The 25,889-nt window shown below is 37.0% G+C and overlaps 1 long non-coding RNA gene across 1 annotated transcript; it reads left to right on the forward strand.

The window, feature by feature from the left end:
- Positions 1-4,302: 4,302 nt before the first annotated feature.
- Positions 4,303-7,229, forward strand: LOC136288845 (uncharacterized). Its single transcript, XR_010720601.1, has 3 exons — positions 4,303-4,382; positions 4,731-4,884; positions 7,059-7,229. It is a non-coding gene; the product is annotated as an uncharacterized lncRNA (long non-coding RNA).
- The last annotated feature ends 18,660 nt before the right edge of the window (positions 7,230-25,889 follow it).

Here is a 25,889-nt window from a genome sequence, read left to right on the forward strand (position 1 = left end):
TTTCTAATTTAGAACAAGGAAGAGGTGTTGATTCAGGATGCCTGTGAATGTGATATCAGAAAGCAATGGTCATGGTAGGCCTGACCACTAACTAGCTTGAAAAATAAAAGTCCACAAGGATCAAAAAAGAGATCTAAGGAAATTTTTTATCACCAGTTTTGGAATAATACATTAAATAAGTGGAAGAAACTGTTTTCTACAATAGATTTCCATTACAATTTGGATAAGAGAATTTTCTTCTTCAGTCACTTATGCAACTTCTGTGACACTGTAAAATGTCGATAAGACTGCTTGCCTGTTCTGAATACTGGCTAGAAAATCCACAGAAAGGTCTGAAAAGTCTTTGAGTGCTATAGTAATGCCACCTATATCAAAGCAAGGATGGATGGATGAATGAAGAGATAAACAGGTGTGTAGATGAGTATTGAAAATAATTGGAATAATGGAAAATGTGGAAATTGAAAATAATTCAGTAGCCAATTGTGTGTACTTGTAGGTGTTATATGGATGCTTGTAAGCAAAGTGAGATGATTATTAAAATTTATTGAAACATTGCTTGAAGCAATTTTAACATTTATTGAAGTATTGCTGAAAGACTGTAGTCTATGAAAGCCATTAAGAGCACTTCTTGATTATTGATGGTTGTTTCCAATGGGTAACAGAGAAGTAGCATTTTGGGGTTCCAAGAGTACTTCAGCATGTCACTTGGTGAGTATTTTTCTTCCAAGAATTTTATCAGGGTTAGTTAATGGTTCCAGCACCCTCAAACCAGGAAGTGGATGATGTGAGTTTTAATTTGTTTGGGCTGCGGAGAAGGACTTTCTGAGCTGTAGGTTACTTAAATAATAGTTATCAAGAGTGGAATGACCCTTCTTTTCTTTCTTTGGGTTTTTGTTTGTTTGTTTGCAAGGGTGATGTAGGAAGGGTCCAATCTCTACAAGGAATAAAGAAATAAAGGAATAGACGCATGCCCCTCATACCTTTAAACTGTCCTCACCAGTCTTGAGCCTGTGAGATAAAACAGATTGTGAGGTTGAATTTCATAGTTAGGGGGACTAAATCCTGGAGAGTAGTGGGATTTAAGATTCGGTCTCCTTCTGACTCTTCTGACTCTTCTGACTGCTTCTAAGGAATTACTTCATTTTTTTGTAGCTCCCCTCTGAGGCCAGTATCCCTCTGCAACATCTTCTCACCTGTGGCTTTTAGAGGCTACAGAGGCAACACTTTGTGAAGTTCAGCTGCATGACTCCCAGCACAGAGGACCTTAAATTACTTTTCTGTACGCAACTGCAGATCACAGTACTGGACTCTGGGCTAGGTTAGCAGTCTAGGTTATTAACTTTGCTGCCTCCTTATCTCCTGTCCTAGAATATAAGTGGACCAAGAAGTAGTTTTATGTTCTGCAATCACACAATTCATTGGTTTTGTTTGCCCTCTGTAATGTTATACTAGTACTGCTTCTTGTGGTACAGCTGATGCCTCTAGAAACACAGCTACTATTACTACTCTTAGTACTAAATAGAGATCTATGACAGATCTGAGAATCTAGTCATAAGCATGTACCCCTTTCCTCAGTAGCCTAGATCCAACTCTATCAAAAGAAAGTCAGAAGTTAAAGTAACAGGAAAGGGTGCAGAGCATGTGTATTTCAAAGAAAACATACAGTTACAATATAGTAGCAAAGAGCTCAATATAACCACAGTAACTTTGTATTACCTATTACACATCTACCAGTATATTTGTGCTATTCAGTCTTTTTGCACTGTGGCAGCAATAACCATTGCATCAAGTCATTAAGGCTGAAAAAGTTCCCTGAGATAATTGAGTCCAAATGGCCAAATACTAAACCAGCACTGCTGTGTTCACCATTAACCATGTTCCTAGTGCCACATCTACAAGTCTTTTAAATACCGCCAAGTATTTACAGGTATTTACAGGTATGGTGATTTGACCACTTCCCTGAGCAACCTGTTCCATTGTTTGACCCCTTTCTCAGTGAAGACATTTTTCCTATATCTAATCTACACCTCCCTTGGCAAAACTTGAGGCTGTTTTCTTTTGTCCTGTTTCTTGTTACATGGGAGAAGAGAGTGACCCCTTATCTTACTACAGCCTTTCTGACAGTTTCAGAGAGCAGTAAGTTCCCCCTCAGCCTCATTTTATGGTGTTTAAACATTCCCAGTTCCATCACCTGCAAATCATAAGGCTTGTGGTCTGGACCCTTCAACAGCCTTGTTACCCTTCTCTGGGCTGTGCGTGACATTGCCATGTTCTGTTATTGCTGGATTGCTCAACAATATACCAGTCCATCCCTCATCTGAAGTAAGGGTCTTCTATTACATTTAGACTACTGTGTGCTGATCTAAAATAGAAATTTGTGGTGACAATTATGTGGTCCAAATGCTGGTCTTCAAATCATCACAGTTCATTCAGGTCCCAAAATATGTCCCTGTGGATATCCAAGCAGGCACAATGTGAATATATGGACTCAAAGCACAGCACTGTGGCCATCTCCTGTTCTCTGATACCATTTCCTCTTGACTAATCTGGAAGAGAAGCAATAAAGTTCAGAGGAACTAAAAGTTCTGTGAAAATACTTTATCTTATTTAGATAATTAGATGTATTACAAACAGTGTTTAAATATACTTAGGTTAAGACATTAAGATGCTTTACTTTATATGTCAACATAAAAAATCATTGACTTTACCCTGAGGAAAACTAAAAGGATTTGTTCATCATTTTGTCACAGGTCAAGGGCTTTAGAATTTAAGAAAAGCAGATTGTTCTGATCTGTTTCACCTTAAAATCTTCAAAGACCTCAAATTATGGTCCATTCAGAGCAGTTTATTATGAGCTCTGAGTAGTCATCTGTTGTTGGCAAGTCTCTGTTGTTCTTCTTGAGGCAGAGATAACTGCCCAAAAGTTCTAGTCCTTCCAAGAGTGGGGGCACTTCACATTCCCATTAAAGATTCTTGATGAAGTGGAGAATTGAAACATGTTATTAACACTTTACGAATCAGATTAAGGAACTAAACTTCTGCAGTCCCTTCCCTGTCATGGGAGAACTTTGCATTGATTCAGAAATTACCCAAAAATAAGGACTTTAATTTTCTCTCTTTCAGTTTACCAAATACTTATACATCAGTCAGAATTTGCCAAGGAAAAGTAAACCAAAATGCAACTAGTGTTCTCTTTTACTAGCATGCAGAAACTTTGGTGTCCAAAACTATGAAAGGGGTAGAAGAAGAATTATCAAGTACCATTAAAACTGTTTGCATCTTGTTCTGTAATGACTGAAATAAAATAGAATAAGTATATGAATACAATTAAAAGACATTTGTCAGAATCCTAAGACACTTGTGAAATATGTAAAGGATAAGTGAGGATTGCTTAACAAGTGTGCCCTTTGGAATATAAATATGTGTCTATATATGAACACATATAGAAGTAAAGAAACCTGTAGAAGTGAGTAAAAATTGCCTAAAAACATATGTTATGTAGCAATAGGAAATTGTTAGATATCATGTACATGTAGAAGTAATGGGGACTTTTAAGTAAGCAGAACACAATTATTTGCCTTGGAGTTCAGCCAGTAAACAGAAGTTAGCTCCTTTGCTTTAAGCCTAAATGAACATGTGTAGGGATGGTTGTGTGGTAAAAAAGAAAACTATGCTGCAGGCTCAGTTCTAAGGCATATCACTTCCAGTAACCATTGATCAGGCAGATGGGTCACATTGTACCATCTCTCTGAGCACTGTCTAGGTTTATTTTTAACTTTTTGCCGGCATTCTGCAGTGCTGGGTGCAGACAAAGGGAAAAAATCCTGACTATTAGTGCAGGGCACTTTTTCCTTGTGGGTATTTTGTAACTATCTTTGGTGACATGGGATAGGCTCCAGTCCAGGGCTTAGGTAGGGTGGACAGTCTTAAGAGTAAAAAATTATTGTGAAATTTCACACTCAGTGTTATGGTTTTTCCAGCTTTTGATTCTGAGTCTTAAGAGATTGCAAAAAGATAGAAGGAAAAAATTGTATTGTAATATGACAAAAATTAAGACATTGTAAATAAAGAAGAATTTGACACTGTAAAGAATTTTTTTTCTTGGTTATGTGTTTGTACTGCACTTCCTCATTTTGTAAAAAGATATTTCTTTTGCTTTTCAGATATATTTGGCTTGCATTTCAGATTTCACTGGGTGACACAGAAGGACACAATACCAAGCATGCAATTGCATCAGGTCACTTCTTGACCTTCATATCAGACATCCTTGGCAGTCAGTAATGTGTCATGATCCTTTCCCACCCTGACATCTTCTCTACCCTCAAAAGATGAAAGTCATCAGGCTTCTAAGAATTGCTACACCTTCTCAGATAAACACTGCTGTAAGTACTAGTACTTTCCACTTCCACACTTACCACGATTTCCACAGAACTACTTGAAAGTTGTGTCATTCTGATAAGAAATCCTACTGGTTTTCACTTTCTGGTCCCCCTTGGATGTGACATATATCTTTGGAGACTTGGAAGAGTATTAAGAAGACACTGTGTGATGTTTCCTCTGCACAATTGTCTTATAACCCTCATATTATAGTTACACTGCCATTTGTCATGAGGAACTAGAAATAAAAATATGTCTTACATATTTTCTGTAGCTCTCCCTTCTTAAAGCACCTAGAGAGTATTTTTTAAATATGCAGCCTCTGTTAATTTCTGTTCATTTTGTCATTTCAGGATCGTGTGTTTCAGTCCCTGAAAAGAAGTTCTGAGATTTAGAAAAAACCCATGGCAAAGTTGTATTTTTCAGAATAATATTCCTCTTGCCATTCTGCCTTCTTCAGGCTTGATCTCTGACTCTGAACTAAACCTTAAAACTCCTGGTCAATGGGTAAGTGGAAAATATTGGTCAGCAGGAATAAGGATAGTTTCCAGTGGCAGAGCATGGGCACATGACATATCTTGAAAAAAATGAGTCAGACTTTCCTGTCAGACAAGCCCCCAGGGCTCACCTCTTCCTTTCATGTATTCATGCTTTATGACATGCTTCTGTCCTTGAAGTTCCACGAAGTTGATAACTATGACAGGAGTTGCTTCCACCCGAGATATGCCCAGAAAAAGTATTTTCTAATAAGTATTCCTTCATCCTGCCATGAGCTCCTATTGCAATGAATATTGCACAGCACCAACCTTAGTCAATAAAGACATTGAAAACAAATTAAAGCCCACTATTTATGGACTTGTGCAATTCCCTTTCCTCTGTGTGCAGTTGCTACTTAGTGTCTGCCCACTGGTTCTTAACTGCAGTAAGAAATACCAAATCAAAATCATTATTTCTAGGTATGCCTACACCCACAAGACCTTACTTTAGACATGTTTTACTAGCCAACTCAGGCAGAGCAGTGTTTGGCTACCTTTGAGAAACCTTTTCGACTCTGAGGAGGATACCATTTGTACAGCTTTCAGGAAATTATCCCATTTTTAGAGGAGATGAAATAGTTACATGCAAAACAGGGTGCTACTTTACTTACATTACAGTCCACAAGAACTTTGCTTTGCCTTCAAAAGAAACAGAATACTATCTATGCATCCAGAGCAACATTTCCCTTATAAAAACTTACAAACTTTTCTTGCTCCTTGAAAAAGGAAAAGGGAAAGGGAGAGGAAAAGAAAAAGAGGAAAAAAAATTGTTTCCTCAATGGAACTCTTGACACTGCCTTAGTCTTGCCTGGCAGTAAATAGGGGAACAAGAAATAGATTTAAGACTTTTCCAAGTTTTGGTGTTTCATAGATAAGCTGACTGAGACAGCTATTGCTGGTCTAAGGAATATATAGACTGCTGCAAAATCCTTGTCCAGATTCCTCCCCTGGTCCATGAGGTTTGGATCAGGCCTTAAAAAGCACATAAGTAAAAGCCATTGTTGTTTTGGCATCTTATATTGTTTTCCTACTTAGTGCCAAATTTTCAGAAATAAAGGATTAAAGATTAGGAAAAAAAGCTCAGGAAAAATGGATTGTACAGATGACAGGGATTTCAAATCATGTCAGTGTGTGCCAGAAAGCTCCTTACAGCTCTCACATAAGCTACAGAGATGCAGCCTGAATCTCCAGGAAGCAGACATTCCCTGCCACAATTTTAAAAAGAGGCACTTACCAAGCCTACGTATTGTTCAGGCACTACAAATACTTCTATTTTTTTCTTGATTTCTAGAAAGATATTTTGCTCATGTTATATTAGAATGACAATGACATCTAAGTCAAGGCTAAACCCACAGCAGAGTGATGAGCATCCTGTCTGAATGTGGCATACAAGCATAGCCATAGCACAAAGCACCATTTTATCTTTGTATGTCCCCTGGATGTTTGCTGTAATCATCCAGGAATGCTATATACAACATTGGAAAGAAAAAAAAAAAAAGGGTAGGAAAAATACTTGTAGATTGGAGCATCGCAGTGAAAAGAAAATTAAAAAAAAAAAAAAAGAAAAGAAAAGAAAAAAAAAAGAATTAAACACTTTCTTGTATGTGTTGTACATTTTCTACACAGAGACACAAGGAAGCAGGCATCTGACATTGAATAAATGGTTTGATATTTAATCAGAATGCAGCTATTTAGATCTTTATTTGGTCTGTCTCTGGATTTTTCATTAAAAATATGTGGTTAACAGCAGCCAACCTGATTTGCATGTGTGTGTGTGTGTCTGATTTGTTCACTGCTATGCCTCCTGTGTCCTACATCTTAATCACATCCAGGCACCCGCCCCATTACATTACCAGAAGGGAAGTGATGGACATCCCTTGACTCTCTTCATGACCCTCTGATAATCCTGTTTCACACACAGGCTCCCTGCTGTATGAAACACAAAAGCTGCCACTGTAGTTCTTTACTTCCAGTCGATATTCTGACAGACTTGATCTAGCAAATTAGTATGCGGTGGTAGGGGCACGACAAAAGACCCTTTTGACACACTCTGAATCGATACAAAGGCCAACAGAGAGCCATTTCACTGTAGTTCTGTTATTTTTCCCCTTTTGATGACCCTTCTTCTTCTTCTTTTTTTTTTAGCTTGTATGACCTTGTCAGATTTAAAAACATAATGTTAGGAAAGTCATCCTTGGACAGGAGAGGAAAAATCTAAACATGCAGAAATGCAAGAATACCAATGTAAAATTACAATACAGCTGGATCAGAGGAACAGAGATTTTCTTGTGTGAATTTGTCCTTCAAACTGCTGAAATCCCTACATGAGTCCAACATCAGAGTGTAGAATTAAACACTGCTCTAGCCATGAATGCTGTGTTACATCTGTTTATTCTTTCTTTTAAAAAAGATGAAATTGCTCAGCATATTAAAAATGTATGTCTTAGTTCTATTTCTTGGTATGAAGAATCTTGCAGCAGCATCCAAGTATTTTACATCCAAGTACTGTAGTCACATTTACTTAATTTCTAAGGGTTTATGCTGTGAAATTTAAATGAATTTATGCTGATATTTATCATACTAAACAAAGAAAAATACATTTCTGTATGTGGCATTGTTATAAAAAAAATTATAAAGAGCAGCTTAATCTGTACCTGAAAGTTTATCTGCAGGAATTATACTTGTTCAAAATCATTATGTATTCATAGAGGAACTACAGGCTTAATTGAATTGCATTTGTAAAGAATATTTCTGTCTATATTTCTCTACCTCTGCAAGAATTATTGATTTCAGAGTCACTGTAATTTTAAATTTACACCTTTAAAGTTTACACCTTTATCAACATAATTTCTTTTATTCTGGAAGAATCTATGTAACAGATTTACATTTCAGCCCTTAGGAAACATACATGAATGAGGATGACAACTATTTATCTCATAACTGATACTTATATATTACTATATCCAGGTACATGTAGGCACTATAGCTTTCCCTTTTCATAGTTTTAAAGATATAATTATGTCATAATAAGGCCTAATTCTTGTATTTTACATGATTTCTTTTTGTTCTGAATGTATGATGTTTTCTCTTTAATAAAAAATAAAGACTCAGATATTCCATATCTTCTTTCTCATACTAACAAACCTGAAAACAACTACTCGAACTCACTTTCTAAACCTAATCTTTGAATTTTAAGTTTTCAAGCTGAAAGCAAACTTAAGTCAATAAAAATTGAGACATTCCCAGCTTCAGAAAGCACTTTACTGTAACTCACAAAGAAACATTTTCCAAAAATACAAGTGCACAAATTACTTGTGGTGTTTGCTGTACAGTACGTACATTTGACCTCTGCCGCACTCCAGCATTTTTCAACACATAAACCTTGTTCTCTCAAATAGAAATACTGTATAAACACAAGGGATAAAGCATATTGTGTAAGAAATTCAGGCTACTTCAGACAACTCAGCCTGATAACAGAGGCAAAATTACACTAGCTGTTCCAATTCCTATAGCAGTTTTATCTAGCCCAAGATTATCAGACCCAACCCCCTTCTGCAAAGCCCACAAAGCAGAGGGTGACACACTGGGTGCGACACCAGTGGCCCATAAAAACTTTTACCTTTTTTACCAACTCTGATCCCCACTGAGAGAACATTGGGAAACATGTCACATTTCACTGAGACAGAGAACTCTGTCCCAAGGTAAATATAATACAAATTTGTATGAAGCAAGAACTACCCTAAATCTTATCACAGTATCCATATGCATACAATCTTTATGAAGCCCATGTTTGCAGAGCAATGAGTTGCATTACAACTCCAAGACATGAAGACAGAAGACTGTTGCTATGTACAGCCCTTCTCTGACATCTATTAGTATTCTTCCTTCTACGATAAAAAGCCTGCAGTGCTTGACAATTATATTGAAAGAGTTTAGGTTAATACGCTGCAGCATAACTTCATATCAGGAGCAGAAATGGATGCATCTTGCCAATGGAAACCTCTTTCATGCATTTAGGGTGTTTCTTCTCTTCCCCTTTTGACAGTCAACTAAAACAAATATAATAATCCTCCAGTTTGGTATATAAAATGCTAGATGACTAGTATGTGTCTTAAATAAAACCCCTATTGGTGAAAATTAGTAATTATTTTTAATATTCTTGGTTTGCTGATGTGACTGCAGCTCACTCTCAGACTCACCACATGACAGGTTTGGTACTGGCGGCTGCAAGGAGCCGGAAGAAGGGAAGTAAAATAGAAAAAGGAGGAGGGTTTTTCCCTGGCGTCACTTCCTTCTAGCCACACACTCTAGCACACACTTCATTGAATAAAGCTGATAAGGGACTGGCTACCACCTCTCCTTTGCACACTGGTTAACTGTCTTCCTTAAAATTTGCCTCCAGTGGGTTATGCTCTCAGGGGAATTGGTGCTATCCTGATTTCCAGGTTTGTTGTTCCAAATTCTTCCATTATTATTTCTAACTGTACTATCTCTCACTGTAACTGGTGCTAACCTGCACTGCTAGTCTCCTAAAACTATATGGCTACCAGGATATTGCCTGATATTTGTCCTATGCTTGTGCATCCTCCTGAGCTCACCCTCCTCCAGAGCACTAAAGCCTCGATTTTTTTTTTTAAGATATGAATTTACACCAGTAAAAAAAAAAAAAAAAAATTAGCTCTGTCTCTGGCAAATTATATCATTCCAAACTCTGCTTCCTCCTTCAGACAGGACAGTGTCATGTCTTCTGCCTGTGAGGTGGGACTAAATATGCAATCATCCAGAAGACTAAGCCAGAAATCCCTGTGACTCCCATTTGGTTCTCTCTTTTTGAGATGCAGAGGTGTGAGTTCTTTCTAGCAAATCAAGTCATCTAGGTGCAAAAGGAGCACCAGTCTTGCATTTTCCAACAAATTTTAGGAGCAAAAGAAAGCAGTAATTCAAAGAGACAACATTAGGCTCTGGAGGAAGAGGCAACGTCTTTACTAAATTTCATTGTTTTAAAGATTATGTTAAGGGCTTCTGTTTGTGGTAAATATTTCCTATGTGGTGTGTGTAAAAATGATTAATGCCTAGTCCTTCTTTTTTAAAAATGTCTGAAATTCTTCTTAAAGGCATAAAATACAGTAGCTAGATATGTTCAACAAAGAAGGATAGAGCAACACTATTAGCTTAAAAACATCCAGAAACTTTTTTCTGAAAATAATTCCAGTTGATGTGGAATAGCAAATCAAAGGTTCAATACTCCTGTTCATCAGACTAGAAAGGCAACATCCAAACTGTCCTCTGGGAAAGTTGTGAGGCCATTTTTTTCTGTATCAGGGGACTGTTGGCCTTGTTGCCACTGGCCAAAAGAGGGACCTTTGCAACACATTGCTGGCACAGGTACTGCTGGATTCCTGTGCCTGTGAGTATTCTTAGGCACAGATATGTTTAATGGCATAGATATCAACTTCTGCTCCTATAACTCAACTGATCCTAGTCTTTTCCATTTCACATATTACTTCCTGGGTGGCTCTCAGTGTCTATTCTTCTGTGCTTCAGAGTAAAAAAAAGAGGAAATCTGCCTGGTTAAAAATTCATCTGTATGTTTTACTGTTATTTAACAGGAGTTTCACTGCTCAGCAGCTCCACTCATTTCAGGACAGTTAGTTTCAATTTGTGTTTGCTTGAAATCAGAATCAGCCCACTATGCATTGACTAAACCTACCACATGAACACAAATTTTTAACTTCTGCCAAGCAAACATAGACAATATTTTGGAGCTTTTCTTCTTTTAGAATAGTAATTGACCTCAGAGAGTGCTTCATCAAAGTAAAGATAGAAGGATTCAATGCAGGAAAAGTGAAATATTTTATTTCAGATACAGATAAATGCAATATGGTGTGCCACTCACCCATACATGTATGTTCATTCTTTGTGCTTACTGTTTGCCTCATCTACTGTATATTACTACAATTGCCTATCTGTATGTTTATATTGCACTCCCATTTACCTCTTCTAAGCATATCACAGTTTACCTTCAGCAACATGCCTCCAAAAGAAGAAGAGAAATCACTCCAGCTTAAATCTCTCACTTGCAAGAGTTTTTCCTACAGCTTCAGTAAATGAATTATGATGCTTGTTTTATTCTAATCCAAGAATCTCAACCAATTGACACGGTGTGTAGCCAGTGAGATGTTGGCCTCTACCAATAGAAACAAGTAAACATAATCCAATATTTAAAAAACAAACACTCAAGAACTGGTGTACCTCTTGTTGTACCTCTAGAACCAGCTCCTCAGCTGGCAGGAATCCACATGGCAGAAGCACTAAACTCTGGTGAATTATGTGTCTGTCTAGGAGGATGGCAAAATCTAATTTTCTAATTGACAGTAGACCCAGTGTGCTTCACCAGAGCATGCAGATGAAAGCCTCGGGCTGGACAGATGAAAGCAGGAAGATGTACGGTCAAAGCATCTTAAAAAAGATAGTGTTTAGTCCCTTCTGCCAATCACTGGGTGCGAGATTTAGGTACAATGAAAAGATGGAATAGAATGACATATAGTAAGGAAAGGAAACAGTGGTGATTTCCTTAGTTTACTCAAGGACTCTTGGCTGTTTTTTTCACTTATGCTTCAGTTGCATCCTTGTCATTACCTTATTGCATCAGACCAGCTTGGATATTGGTTGCAAGACTATATTTCTGACATTATTGGTCTACCCTATAATAAAATGAGAAAATCTCTACCATTCTAGAGAAATGGTTGAGCTCCACCAAGAAATGTCTGGAGTCAACATGCAATATTTGTCCTACACTGAATAAATCCCATGCCATTTGGCTGGCTGAATTTGCACTAGTTTGTACTGTACCTGTGCCAAGCAGCCCATCAGGCTCCTCTCATGGGTAATAGCACTTGAAGGGGACATCAATAAAAATCCTTCTGTGAACAAAGTGTTGGAAGAAAATTGCAAAACTGAAGATGAATGTAAAGAAGAAGATTTCAGGTAAGCCTGTCTGGTCAAATTAAATATTATTTAACGGATGAAATGAAAAAAAAAAAACATTCTCCCTTCACAAAATCTTTCTCTCAATTTCTGGCAAACCCTGTCTGCACCCTCCTCTCCCATCAACATGTGAAAAAAAATGCAACAGGCTTCATGTTCATTATATCTTAAAGAATCATAAGAGAGAAAGAAATCAAAGATTTGTTTTCATGCCCTCAAAAGATGCAATAAATAAATAAATAAATAAGCAAACAAACAAATAAATATAAAAATAAATAACCTTGAGACAGGTTTCAGGGAAAATAAACAAATCAACATTTCTTGCATGCTACCTTTGAAACTTCAGGCTGCCTTTTGTACTGAATTGTTCTTATATTTGCTTACTAATCTCCTCACATATTGCAGATTTCACAAGTGACTTGTGATGCTGAATTGCTATAGCTATTTGTACATTTCCTATGTTATTCATTGTTTGCCCGTTTGCTTTACCCAAATTGGAGAGAATGCACTTTTAAAGTAGCTGTCAAAGTGTGACTCATCTGGAAAGTCAGTAATTACTTTTCATGAAGTAATATGCCAGAACACACAGAACTCATAAGAATTGCACAAGGTATTGGGACACATGAACACAGATTTCTACCTACCACTTTTCACAGTTCAAATAATCGTAAAAACCCCTTTAAAATGTAGAGCCAAATGCATAAATTCACCTCTTAAGTGCAAAAGGAAAAAATACATTTTTCAGAATACATATATATTTTCAAAAGGGCTTTCAAGGAAATATTGAAGGAAAAAACCCTACACTTTTAAGAGTATTTTGAAGTGTATAATATTAACATAGTTTCCTAAACCTTTCTCCTTTTCAGTTTTAGAACTAAAATTGAACTATTGTATTAGAAAAATAATTACATGTTTCTGTTATTGGGAAAAATACCAGCATAATTTGGACAGGGATAGTATCAAGAACAGGGAATTAAAAGCTTTAGTCTTTATCTTTCATCTAAAGCATTCACAGTTTCCATTTATAACACCTTCTTAGCTCTACAGTTCAGCTGTAGACCACAAAGCACTAGAGCATCTATCACTGGGGAGCTACAGAGCCTTGTTTCTTTTTAAAAGGAAATAACAAATATATGAGTCTTTTCTTCTCTGTGCCCTTAAACACAATTTTAGGACAGGAGTGGTAGCCCATTCTGATAATTGGTTTTACAAATAAATAGCAAATAAAATTCTTGTGTTTACTCTCAAAGAAATATGAATAGTTTCATTAACAACTTGACCCAAAAAATAAACAAATTGCATTTTGCTTCAGTGGTCTGGCAGTGGCAAAGGGGACCTGTTCGGTTAGGCTTTTGTTGTGACATGTGATATGCATCACAGGAGGAAGCGTTAATGGGTATTTAAGGGGACATGACAACCCCATTAGCTTTCCTGATAAATCTGCCCTGGAGTAGATGACTGTCCTTGCCATGGAGATTTCATTGCTGAGCACAACAGCAGAAGAGGAGGAAAAAGAAAGTTGTGAACAGGGACAGTATCAGTGAAGGTTATGATAAATCAGAGATTCTGATTGTAAGATGTGGGAAGCCCACTGGAAATTAACAGCTTTTAATTCTTTACCTTTCAAACTGAACAGATTTTGGCGGTGAAATGGTGCAAACTTCTCATCAGCCGTGTGAGCATGATTTTCCCCTTTGAAATTTTTCTAATACAGAATCTCTTTCGATAGTATTTTTAAGCATGCAACATTGAAAACTTGTAGAATACAACAAATGACCAAGTACTTTCCAAATTTTTAATTTTCTTTCATTCATCTCCACTATGTTAAATATCTTTAAATGTCATTGTATTTGTTTATATAATTATACAGTTTTTATTTCCCAGAAGATGATCTTCCATGCCTGTGGGCAGTGTGTCTGTTCATATATCTACACGTATGATTCTGATCTTTAAATCTCTGCCTATCACTTGCCTATATTGCTTCTTTTCTTCTTCCTCTCTGTCCTTGAGCAATCAGGTCAATAGCTAGAGCTAAACTTGGCAGCTGTTAGAGCAAGATGTCAAATGTTGAAATATATATTCTTCCTGCAATGGCATCATGGCCTGTGGCTAGTCCTTTGTGTGGAGTCACTGCCAGCAATGTGGCTGTGTTCAGTGCTGACTGCTTGCGGGTGTAGAACTGCCTTTAGGGTTATATCAAAGTCATACTGCTATGTAGCTGACTATGTGGCTTTCACTCTTCAGATGGCATAATTTTCTGGCACTGATTTAGCTGCATATTTTCTTACATCCATTTTTATGCTGTGTGCCAAACCATCTCACAACCCCCATCAACTTATCTCATTGAATTAGTCTTGCGTTATTACATTCCCTCCTACCAGAGAAAATGTTATAAAACCTGGAATGATATAAATAAAACTAGGACTATAAAGAAGCTCATTTTTGAAAGCTTGCTTTAAGAAAATGAATATATGTACTCCTGAGTTTTAGCTACTGTCTTCAGGCAGAGCCCCATTCCTTTTATTCAAGTGTTTTTGACTTTAATGTACAATTAGGCAGCCAGTATTACTTCCCTTAGTCACGCAAAAATGATTTATCCATCCAGATTTCTGAACTAAGGTGCAAAAAGTCTAATCCTCGTTCGTTAAACTTCTAGGAACAAAATTATGTTTGAAGTGCCATAAATACCTCCAGAAGCATATTAATCATTATTGGGAATACTTTGCACAGAAGACATTAAAATTTTAGCTAAAATCCACTTCATTTTTTCACAGAACTTAAAATTTATCACAGTACTTTCCCTCAAAATATTTCATCAGGAAACTAACAGGGAAACTGTTAGTCTGAATTGTATTCAAAATTTTTTTTCTATGGCAATGTCTTTGTGCCTGGTATCTATTTGCTGTCTGAAAACACCAAAGAGCTTGATCAGAGATTCAGAAGAAGAGCAGTCACATGGTGAAGACTGCTATAGCTGGGGCAATTGAAGTACACTAGAGTAAGAAGGTGACACTTCTAAAGTAGGAAAAAAAAAATAAGAAAAAAAGGCAAGAAACCTGTTAGTATGTCCAAAGATTTTTTTCGTTGGTGTCATGCTTGTGAGACATGCATGACTGTAAGTACAGTAATCCTGTGTGTAGGCCCAAAAATAATTTTTACAAACTTACATTGACCTTATGTTCTGATGCCAGAGTTTGTTGCTTATCAAGACAAAGGTGTTCAGGGATAAAATGAAACAATATTTTCCTCCCTAAGAAACACTTGAAAAATTTATTTTTAGGATCTATAACAATAGCACATACAGCTAATGCCATAGACCATACACAGACAAAACATGACATGTAGATGAGGTCTAGATTTGGTATTTTAAACAACTCTATTGGTCCCAATCCTGAAGTCTCTTTTCAGAAAAACACATCTTCATGGAAATTAACACTTGAGAGGAATGCATAAGCAAAATAATTGTCTGAAAGATAAAGCATGGAGAGATGTGAGCTAGTGAGATAGTTAGCATACTTTAGTCCACCCTTCTTATAAAAAATTCTTTCTTAAAAATTATTTTCTTGGAAAAAATAATGTCTGCATGCCAAGCAGTTCTCAGTCATGAGATTGTTGGACACCTCAGGAAGATTTGCTATCATATAGGAATTGAGTGCATGAATGTCAATTATAAATCCAAACACCGGTGTGCAACTTTTAGGTAGAATTTCTGTAGGCAAACACTTTCTTCAACATCAGTTTTGAAATTACATCTCTGAAAATGAAATCTCCCTGTAGATATCTGTTCACTCCTTGCTCTCTTGGGAAAGAAGTTTTCAAAAACTTAATGGGGAAAGTACAGCTGCCAGCACTCTTCCTTTCCACTAAGCAGGTGCTTGTCTTCTGGATACATGAGGCAGATAGAAAGGTTTAGCCTTGCACCTTCTTGCCTACGTTCATATCTATGTCCATTTCTCTTAAAGGCCACAAACTACAAGGGAAAATGGAAAGTTCCATGAAATACTGAATTGTATTTGGAAAAACTTCATTTGTGTGCACAAACATTACTAGGAAATATCATAGTCAGAAAGATAAACCAGTAAAAAGAAAGACTGTCAAGTTTGCTTCTACTTTGGTAAAATTCATAGCTCAGTATGTAGCGATAATATTTATTATTCAGACATTTTTATTCATTTCAATAATTTTAACCAATGAGCAGCTTTGATGCAGAAAGTTGCATTATATTCTACTTCACTCTAATAAGTTCAGTCACGTATTCTGTGAATCCTGGTGTATGTACTCCACAATGCATCAAAATGCAACGCATCAAAAAACTAGCACATGTGGGTTTTTATTAATTATTTACACATATACTTGGTTCTGCTCTGAGCTATCAGCGATTCCCCTATGGGCAATTTCACTCAGTCAAAAATTTGGCCCATTGTTTCTTTGTTCTTTTAGAGGTCTGTGTGTATCTGAATGCTGAACTTGCTATATGCACCCAATTAATAGGGGCAACAAAAAAAAAAACAGATGCCCAACAAATTCACTAATAATATATTCATTTAACATCTACATGAGCTTTAAAACTGCTGAAGCCAACTAATTTCCAAATAAAATACAAAATCTGCCAGAGAATTATTTTATTCTCTTTTAGAAGCAAGAAATAGCATGGGCATTTTTATATTTCATCTCAGAATGGGATCTGACCTAGATTTAAACTCTTATCTCCAGAGATGAAAGATCTCTACGTTAATCTACTGTTGCTTGAACATGTGGCTTTACATATATCAAGAGGGGGGCAGCTCATGAAGTTGAACTTCAGCTGCTTATCTTTTGTTCTTCACTAGAGCAGGGCAGTGAAATGATCCCTCTCCTTCCTCATCCCCTCCCCCAAAACAGGAAAAGAAAAGAAAGAAGCTTTAATCCTCTCTGGTACAAATTTCCCTAATATTCAATAATCACTCCCTGTCTCCTTCCCTGTGGGAGACGTCTGGTAGCATCTGTGCCAGCATATGTTGGACATCTCTGAGTGGGTCACTACCCCATTTTGTCACCGACTCCTCTATCACCTAGAGAGACAGCAACATCCCTCCACAACACAGTACTCCACAAGACACAGCACTGTCACGTCTCTCTCAATAAACTTGGTTCAGTACACTTTAGCCCATTCTCTGTACACTTTAACCCACTAACTGTGGTTAACCCACTCTTAACTGAATCCTTTTCATAGTGGCATTAATATGAGTGAAAGGAGTATTATCATGTGTATTACTTTAAAATGAGCCCTCTGATGCTAATTTCAGACCTGTACCTGAGAGGGCAGGAAAGAAAAAAATAGGGCCTTATAGGTCACTTAATATGCTTTAAATGCTTTGAATAATACATATGTAATTTGAAAATAGGTGGTATTTCAAATCTCACTTGTGATTCATTTCTATGGCAATAGATTTTATTAATGGCTGTCATAAAGTCTGCTTTTTCTTTCCTTAATTCAACAAAATTAGACTGAAACATCTGGCTGCATTAGCTCTCAGAAGTTGTCTGTGAGTTGCTTTTCTTTTTCAGTTTGTAGTGCAATGATGTATTGTAGGACTGTTTTCAGCAGAGGTGCCATTTCTGAAGTGTGCACGGACATTTTTCCAAACTAATGACTCTTAAATCTGCTCTTCATTTCAGTCCCGCCTCTATGTTTTTCTGTAATCATGACTGATCCTCAGAAAGTTTCCAAGATAATTTTCTGGAATCTAATCTAAAAATACTACATAAACCCATTTTTAAAGTCTCAAAATAGTCAACCTGTTATTAGGATTCATTTCTCATTATTTCTGATATTTAACTGAGGCAGGACAGGAAAACCTGAAGTATGTTGTCTAATATTATGGTATAGCAGAATGTGTTTTCTTCCACTGATTTCCTTTTCAAAGCCCTAAAAACTACTAAGTGAAGAGCCTCTTAAACTCTTATGAAGGTCAGTTTAATTTTCTGTGCACTTAAATAAAAACTAAAACAAAACTAAGTAACTTTTAAAGTGTTATCCTCCAGGTTTAGATCCTTATTCAAAGGGATGGGGGGTATCTTGATCCTCTACTTTTTAAGTAGCACTAAGCTAATTTAAAATTTAACTTTTCACACTCAGAAAAGATTCTTAGTCAGAATTCTTGACGATAATTTGACTATAACTTTTGACTTTCATGGTCAGAAAAAAACAGATAGATAACTGAATAAGGAATAGATAGATAACTGTAGACAACTGAATAAGGAATCCAACAGTCAGTTCAGCTTTGTCACACGTAACATTGAAATGGCTTTCTCTAGGCAGTTTACCTAAGAGTGTAATATTATCTAAAATGGGAGTTTCTAGACCTCAAAATATAATTTCCTAATTAGAAAAATGAAACTAAATACACCTCCTCTGAAACCATACCATATGTTGCTAATGTTCCATCCACTCCATATATCACCAGTGCCTCAGCACAAGAGCTAGCCCCTCACTGTCATTTGAGCAATTATCTGGCAGATAAAGAAATGAGGATTTAGAGAACTCAGCCCTTTTCTATGTGATGATGCAGTACGAAAATGCCTATCAATTTTTTTGAATCATGAAAACTCCTCTGATGTACTTACAGACATGATAATTATCAAGACATTTTTGAAGTGCATTATGTTTACCCTAATGGGTATAAACATAATCAATCATAATTATAATAAGGGGGGCATTTTAACACTCTTCCTCCCTGAAATCTCCAGTTAATAAGTCTATATTAGGAGACTAGAAATGACAATTTCATGCATTATTTTTTAACAGGATCATTCCTATAGGATGGTAGAAAGTAGAATGTTAAAGATTGTACTCAGGTACTATGATATGAGTTCAGATTTATAGGAGGATATTTGTGAAGAGAATATGGCCCCAAGTGTTATAAATATATAGTCTTTGTCAAGATTCAGACACTGAAGTAGAGCTGAGTTCATGGGTGCCAGACTACTGCTGATTTTAGAAGCCGGTGACAATAGGGGTTAATACTGGAAAACCTGATAGACCTCTATGTGCAGTAGCAGCATGAACAGTGCTGCTGTAATTGCATTTTCTTTCTTTCCTGTTAGATAGAAAATAATCAATATCCAAGGAGAAGCTGAATAAGAAATTTTCAAAATGCTTTGTAGTGCTGTTCAACAAGGATATGACTTTTTTGACTCTTTAGTCAATTGTCTGCCTCAAAATTATTTCTGAACTATTTTCTGAAGTGTGCATTAAAATTTGCCTGAGAAGGTATTGTCAAGCAAATGGTGTTTCATAGTGTTTTCAGGAGCATGTTTGAATAATCATGCTGAATTTCTTTTTGCTACCAAGTACCTTAATAAAGAATCAATACTGCAGCAGGCCTCAGAGGAGTGAATCTCCACATAGTCTTTTCCTTGGTTCAGCTGACACTGAGAATATCATGTAAAGATGTGCACAAGCATTGTCGGTCCTCTTGCTGATTAGACCTAGGGACATATTTGATTACAGACTAGATGGGCAACATGCTTTGCCACCCATTCTCAATATAATTCGCAATTTTGCTACACTGACAAGTTATTAGGGTTTTGCATTTGAAGGATTAAGTATGAGGTGAAATAAAATAAAAAATTAGAGAAGAATGAAATGCCAGGGAATAATATCCGCTCATCCTTCGAATTGTAGAGTTCTGAGAAGAGGTTTGAGTGAAGACCTGTTCTGACTGTGGCCATAAATAGATTGGAATTGCCATCTATCTACAAGATTCTGTTTATGTCTGTGCCCTGCCCTTGCATAGGTCCACACAAACTCCTCAGTTAGAGTACTTGAGGATAAATTATTGAAAATTAATTTATATGGTTTTAGCTGTACCTTATCTACTCTACCTTTGCAAACCTTAAATTGAAGATTTGTTTCAACATATTGGTATTTATAGCCTAAGAGAATTGTGTTATCTAAAGGACTAATCAAATAGCAAGGTAGATAGGTGGGGTATCAGTATGTGAAAAAAAAAATAGAAAACCTTTTTTTTCTATTGCTCTTTAAAACATTCTCCTTTTTTTTTTTTTTTTTTTTTCCATGACTGGACATATAGTGGAATGTAGGCCACAACAGGGAAATCAATTGTGACCAGTATCTCCGCAACATGGAGATGAAATAAATAATTTCACAGAAATTGAAATTTGAATTGCAGAATTGTGTAAATGCTAATGTAGGAGTATGTAAGCCTGCATGCCCCAAAAATATTTCTTTTTCTTCTTTATTAGAAAATTCTGTATAGTGGGCACTTCATTTTTTGTCTTGTCTTTCAGTGTTTTCTTCAAAAATAAAATCAGTTTTCACATATGAAGAAAATAATATTATTGACTCAAATTTCTGTTAACAATAACAGTATTGTCTTGGTCACAATTACATTTTCATGATTTGTCTGGGCCTTCCAAATTATTTATTCTTTACATAAAGCATAATTTAGCTTATAAAAATGTATTGTTTAGTTTAGATGTTAAAGAAAGGGGTGACTGTCATGACGTACCTGATACTGTGGCTGTAGATTTCTACACAATATCTATTGTAATATGCTCCATTTTCAAGATGCTGCCTTAGAACTATATTGTTCACTATGTAACTGCAAATAACTGAGAAGTAGAAAATGAAGAACTACCTCATTCCTTACAAGATTTTTACTGAATAATCTACCAACTGAAGAAATACATTAAGAGTTGCATTGAGTACTCATTATATCTGCAAACAATAAGGTTTTTCTCTTACTCCCTGAAGAAAATTGCTTTTGTAGTTGCAACCCTCATCATGTACTCCAGAAGAGTTTAGAATTTAACTTCCCATCCACCTGCCACCTTTGATTTGTAGTCAAAGTTCAAAGAGGCAGAGTAAACACTTATGCTGATCACTTTAGAACTGAGGCCTGGAGGGAAATATTACATTAAAAAAATATTGTTAATTTAGTACATAACTTTCAAGAGGGGGCTAATACAACAAAATATAAGTTTTTATAGCACATTAGTTGTAATATTGGATCATAGCATTTCTACCACATAAGTGAAAATTTAGATGTTTTTATCAAAAAAGGAAAATATAAAGAAAATATGAAAGTCACAGCATAAAAACACATCGTCCCAATGTCATCAGAGCGGGGCTGTCTTGTCACTGAAATCTACAAGAAGGGTCACCTGAATTTAGAGTTAGACGCTGTCTCAAATGCACAGCATACAACTACAAGACCAAGGGTTGATGCTGACTGGAGGCAGTGACTGGTGGCTGTGCAGAAGTGAAGGCAACTGCCAGTGTTTGCCACCCCCCGCCTTCCCAGGAGTCTCACTGCCAGGTCACCCTTTCACCCTCTCTGTTCCACATCCCACAACCCACTGCTGCTCACATCCTTACCCTCTCTCCAGCCTCAGCCCAGCTCCCACACTCACCATCCCAGACCAAGCCTAGCTCTTGCTTGTCTCTCTACAAACAGACAGCTGGTGACAACAACCTGTGCCACATCCCTATGGCCACCTTAAAAGCACTGTAACACTGGCAAATGCTGTTTTCATGGCAGGGTCAGCAGAGCTCTACACCCACCTGCATGTTTCCTGCTGTGGCTCATACTCTGCCTGTGGTAGCTACAGCACACTGTAAGACTCCATACCATAAAGTGTCATAAATCTCTGTAAAGTCTAGGGATTCAGGCTAATAGTAATTAAAAAGATATGTCAATGTGCAGAAGAAGGCTCAGCTTTTAGAGGTTTGAGGTCTGGCTTGATTTTAAGACTGTTTGAAAGCTGAAATTTGAGTGGAAGATCCCCGACATTAGGATGTAGCCATTTTTGATTACCTGTAAATTCCAACCATGAAATAATAAGGCTTTCAGCTTAGCAAATACTGAAAATTTGCACTCTACTCACCAGCTTGAAAATGCATCATATTTTTCTTATTAAGGCCATGCTGTTTTGTCAGAGGTGGTTTTCCATTTCTGCTGTTGCTCTTAAAACTTCATGTCAATGCTGCACTGTGACTCAAGATAACCAATACAAGAACTAAGATCAGGCCTTGTTACAAAAAAATTATTTCCAATAAATATTGGTTTACCCTAAAACTCTCACAATTAGAGAAAGATACTTTTCAGAAGCCATACAACTCAGCAAAGAAAGAGAGCTTCTTCCATACAATGTCAGTGAATTAAGAGATTACAAATATTTTCAGCCAAAATCGTGGCACTGCATTCTCATGTGACTCACAGTTCTTCTCTGTGTATAAGTGTATAAATATATATGTGTTCATATACAGTTCTGAGCGCTACATACAGTTCTGAGCGCTACATGCTTTTTTCTTCCTCATTATCATGTCTTTGCTCATGTGTTTTCACCTGGGCTGCTTTAATTTCTCCATTTGGGCCTAAACCAAAGAGGTTTCTCAGGAATTTCAGTCTTGTCCAAAATGCAGAGGGGTGACAAGAATGTCTTGCTTGTCTGTTTTCAGAAAATGACACATTATTAGTAAGTGACAAGTTATTGTCATGCTCTGTTTCTACTTGGGTGCATGCAGAGCCTCCATGCAATGTGAAAGGTAATACCCAACACTAAAGCCATACTAACTCTGAGTGTGCATTCTGTAATGGTAGATTGTAAATCAGGATCAGAACCTGGTTAGCAGAAACACCCAGAAGATTGATAAATGCTCAACAAGAATTATCACTACTGTCTACCTTCAGAATAATTTTTGTTTTCTCAAATATGAAACACCACAAAACAAAATGAAACAAAAACAAGACTGCAAATTCTGCAAACTCACCACACAAGATCTTTCTGGTTAAATGGTTCAATATGACACAGCTTCACTTCAGCGTTATTGACAAAACAGTGCATTCATCAATAAATATGTCATCTCCTGTGCTCTGTGATCCTACTTTGCCTGTAAACATTCAGTCTCCTGGATGAACATACCTACTTGAGGGACTGCATTAATGTTCTACAGTCAGAAAATAATCATTAATCATAGTCTGTAAACTTTGCTTACAAATACATAATCACTTAAGACTAATACTAAGTGAAGCTTAATAGTTAGGTTGACAGATGTCATTAAATCATACACATGAAAATTTTACTGCCAATATTTCTTTAATTTCTTTATTTATAATTAATTTCACAAAATACAAGCCAGCGGAGCAACGAGTTTTTCTACCAGATCTTCCCAGTCCAAAACCCCCCCATATGTGAAGAAGGTGGACAGGCGAAATACTTTTAATAATGCACTGGGAGTGTTCTTTTTTTTCTTCACTTGCACACAGTTTCTACAGTGGGACATGAAGCAGTAATATTTCATCAGATTTCTTCACCAAGAGAAGTAGGTTTGAAGGCAGAAACTGAGAGGTTTGCAGTTTGATGGAGTCTTGTCAAGGTTTTTGTTTTTATGGGAGACACTTGAAATATGGAGGTGGCAGCGGTGACAAAGCAAAGCTTAAGTTCAAACTGGACCTTGTATTTCATATGCAAACTTCAGATAGTTCTTCTTTTTGGATGGGTCTCATTGATGGCAGAACAGAGGATTTGGGAGCTTCATTTTTCCAATTAGTAACTCCTATTATATAATAACACTCTCGAATCCAGAACTGATAATTTTTCTCATTTCAATGTAGTTAAGTTATATTCATGTATTGGAAATCATGCACATAGTGAAGTTTATGTGGACTAAAATTAATTTTCAAAACTACGTCAGACTCTTATGTAGCTCATTTTCATTAAGGCATGTATCACTTTCTTCTACAAAAATAAACTGACTTTAATAAATTTCTTAGATTTGCCTTAGCTTTTGAAAAACATACAAACTATAACTTTTACAATTTTAGCAGAGTGGATATTTGTGGTGGTTTAACTTGAATGTAAAGGGTGTGGGGTTTTTTCCCTTTGTTTTCCTAAGGAAGTTATAGCATAGATTGACAACTTAGCTGACAAATAGGAGTGTTGGCTATGCCTCTGGAGAGCCCAGACTTAAATCAAAGGTCTCAGGTAACTCGGCCCTTTTTCCTTTTCCGGTTGTCAAGGAGCTAACATGCCTTCGTAAGTCAGAAGCTGGTGCTAGGCCCCCGGGGCCAGGCCCGGCCTCGGGAGCGTGGGGGGTGGGCGCTGGCAATGGGCGAGCTGCCTGGGCTGGCAGTGTTCTCTCTCTCCCCCGGCTCCTCCCATGGGGAGAGGAGACGGACTGCAGACCGGCAGCGCTGGCCCTGCGCCAGGGGCCGAGGCGGCCGTGTTTTTGGCTTGGCTGCAGAGCCTCTAGTCCGAAGGAGGAGAAAATCTTGAGAATCTTTCTCCGGAGCTCCAGGGAGCTGATGCAAGTTCGAGTTGCTTTAGGGATTTGACCAGGGGTGGAGGAGGGTCGTCCGTCAACGTGCCTGAGTATGACACCCCCCCCCCCCCAATCCCAATCACGTGCGACCTTGAAGTTCCGGGAGTCAGTTGGAGAGGAGGAAGAAAAGACTCTGGGCAAAGACATTAAGCCTTTCCCTCCTCCATGGAAGACAGAGTGATTTGAAATGTAGAGAAACAGCATTGAGACAAAGTCAAAAAGCACTGATACAGATTATTGGAAGAAGGCATAGAAGAAGAGAGCATTTCTGACTGGACTTCTCTAGGTGTGAATTATGGAGAAATAGACTATTTCTTGTAATATCATAATGCTGTTTGGGGGAATGCAAGTTCTAGTCAAAGGGTTGTGTGTACTGGTATAAATGAGATCTATTTGAATAGAGTATGTCCCTGGCTCCTGGGATAAAAAATAAGGAGGTCTCAGCTTTTGAGTTGAAGATGATTCCAGGGAGGAAGTGATGCCCCGGCTCCTGGGCTAAAAGGAGGTCTCTATTTCTTTTGAGTTAGAGACGTTTTTAGAGATAGAAGAAGAGAATCCTTGTTTTATACTAAAAAAGCATTCTTAAAATGATACCCCAAACATGTGGAGGCCCATAAGTATCTTGGGAAACTGTTATATAGGTAGGATTGTACAGAATCTGAAAAAATTCCAGGCAGTTGCAGATTTGTAACATTAAGAGCCGCCAGACCTTTTCTGGTGTGTTCTCCATAAACTCTAGAGAAGTTACTCTCCCATAGTGATGCAAAATTGTGTTTAAGTAGTAGTAAGTGACTAAAAATCATAGTTGTCTCTCTGTGTTGAGTGGGAAAGTAAACAGTTTGAGGTGGGGGGGGAAGGTGTTTAAATGTCTCAATTTCTGTTTGTCTTTTTCATTAGTGTAGGTTAATAAAACCTATCTGTTTTATGTTTAAGTTAAGCCTGTTTTGCCTTTTTCTTCCAAAATCCTATCTCTTAGCTGGCAAACAAAATTCAGTGAACACTGTAACCACCACATAAATAGTGTGTTGGCCAAGAAACCCTAATCTAAACCACTACAATATTGTAATCATAGTTGCCTAATATATGGGGTATTCTCCCTCAGTTATATAAATATATTTGCAAACAAAAAGAAGTAGAAGAAAGAGAGATGGGGAGGGAGGGACTGAGAAACAGAGAAAGTGTCTTACTCTCTTGATTAACATGTTGAAGCTTGCCACTACACAGTACTAAGTGTAAGTCTGACCTTGTCTCAAATGTCAAAATTTGTCCCATCATTTTTCATAGTAAACAATTGGATTGACTAATGCACTTGTTTCTGGGACAACACTTTTATTTCTTTTGAAAGTATCCTTAACGGTGATGGAAGATGACATGGAGGCTTTATAGATGAGTTTCAAGTTCCTGGAAAAGGTGAATAAGAGCTGATCAGGGATATTTCATAAAATTACATTGTCCAAGTCACAGAGAATGGGTGAAAATTCTATTTTACCTTGCAGAGAAATTTTATTTTTGATATGACTGATTTGATGTCTGAGTAACTAGCAATTACTAAAATCAATGGTTCCCTGTAGAAAAAGAAGAAGGTTGAATTACAAAAATGGGAGACCATAATTATCTGCTAAGAATTCCCAGACTTGAAAATTTAGCTGGTGATTGAAAAT

Source organism: Chamaea fasciata, unplaced genomic scaffold (genome assembly GCF_029207755.1).
Source record: "Chamaea fasciata isolate MVZ Bird 193981 ecotype frontalis unplaced genomic scaffold, bChaFas1.0.hap1 SCAF_4, whole genome shotgun sequence".
Classification (NCBI taxonomy): Eukaryota; Metazoa; Chordata; class Aves; order Passeriformes; family Sylviidae; genus Chamaea; species Chamaea fasciata.